The sequence below is a fragment of the Meleagris gallopavo genome, chromosome Z, assembly GCF_000146605.3.
Source record: "Meleagris gallopavo isolate NT-WF06-2002-E0010 breed Aviagen turkey brand Nicholas breeding stock chromosome Z, Turkey_5.1, whole genome shotgun sequence".
NCBI classification, from domain to species: Eukaryota; Metazoa; Chordata; class Aves; order Galliformes; family Phasianidae; genus Meleagris; species Meleagris gallopavo.
The window spans coordinates 27776461-27778499 of NC_015041.2; positions in this window are offsets into that span (position 1 = coordinate 27776461).

The window sequence follows — 2039 nt, forward strand, 5'->3', positions numbered from 1 at the left end:
TTATTCTATTCTATTTTTATATGAGAGATTTTGTTGAGGTTTAAAGTTTACAATAAATGTCAATTAATTATAACAAGAATGCCTGAAGATTTTGCCCGTTTTATCAGATGAAGAATACTCTCAGCTGGAGTCTTTAGAATTTGAAAGCATAAAAATGATAAAGCAGAATATTTTCAATTATATTTGAACTTGTAACAACCTCTCTATTACCAAAAAGCAGTAATGCAAAGAGGAAGCTCAGCACATAAAGCTTTTATTTTTTGAAAGAATATCATGGGAGCTTCACGTATCTTTTAAATGATTGACACAACAAGCATTCCATTTTAATTGGCACTTCTGTGATTTATGACTTTAGCACGTCAGGAACACCCCATTAGGCCATATATAAGGGAATAGCAGGGTACTGTACATCTGACAATACTTGAAGTCTTCTATTGAAGGCTCCTAATAAGAAGAGATTACTAAGAGAGTTCATAACCTCATTTGATGTAAGTACTATGAATTGGACTAAATTGTATCCTTCACTCCTGGAAAGAAGTACAATACTTGAGATCCCAGTAGTCCATGCCATTATCACATTGCCATATTTTCCTGTTCTGCAAGTGCAAGAACAGTAAGATTTCTGTTTCTAAACAAGGAAGAATAAGATGCTTCATTCCACTGGTATCAGTTGTCTTGATAACCTCACCTTGTTGCTTCTATTCTAACCACAACAGACTTCTCAGTCCTAACAGCTGAAAGAAAATAAAAATCTATTGCATTGTAATTTCCTAGTAGTGAAGTTTAAAATTGTGTTAAGCCATCTTCACTGGCACCAGTATGGCTCTCATAACAAATACATTTCCTTCTAAAAGCTGTTCAGAACCCGAGGAGACAACACCCAAGCAGCCTCAAAACACCAGTTCCAACATCAAGACCTCCACTTCACTCAGGTGCTAAAGACTTCTTCAGTGAAGAGGAGGTCTTGATGTTGGAACTGGTGTTTTGAGTGAGTAGAATCCAATTAATGAGTGAGTAGAATCTGATTGCCTTCATTTTAAAGAATTGCACTGTTCCAAAACCTTCCTCATCTGCATCAAGTCAAATTGTTTCAGGATTAGGTGTTTCTGATTTTAGAAAATAGTTAATTTTGGCACTTTGTCTTATCTTAGTGTTTTCATCTAGCCCAAATGATTTGCTTTCAATTCCTAAACTGCATATTGCATGTCTTACACTGACAGATGTTACTCAACATACCATCTGTTTTTATCAACACCTAAATGCATAGATGTGTTGTTTCCGTGAAAGTGTTAGAGATCAGATTATCTTTTCCTATTTTCTAATAATCTGAATAATACCTTGAAATAGATAAATATATATTAAGTGCTTAATTTGTGGGTTTTGCAGTCTTTTCTTGTTATTAAAGCTTTCCCTCCCCCCACACCCCCCTTAATGCAAAACAACTAAGGATAAAATTATTGTGTAGTTAGAAACTATATAAACTACAAAGAGATAAAATAACAAAATATAACCAAAAGAAAACATAAAACTACTTAAAATACTGTTGATCATAATGTTATGATCCGTGATATTTCAAGGTTATTTTCACTATACTTCTTTTTAGGTTAGTATAAGTAAGCTGTTTTGCCCAAGACAGGAGTTTTAATGAAAAATAAACATCACCAATAGTGTTTTGCTACAGAGGTTAACATGATAGTTTTCTAGAATGCATGTAAACTGTGCCTCTTAAAAAAAATGATTTATCATATCTGTGTGAGGATTTGTAGATACACATGTAACATCTAGAAAGATAAAGTAAAGTAGATTTATCATAAATATTTTGTCAATAATTATGAAACAGAAATAGGAAAAACTCCTGCATATAAGATGTTTATACATACATAATACGAGTACAAACATACTGGTAGTTTACAAAGTCTTTTTGTCACAGTCGGTTTTCAAACTCAATTGCAACAATAAATAAATAAATAAATTAGAAGGTATGAATTTAAATTATTTTTAAAAAATTTGTAAATAACCACTTTCAATCCTGGAAAGTC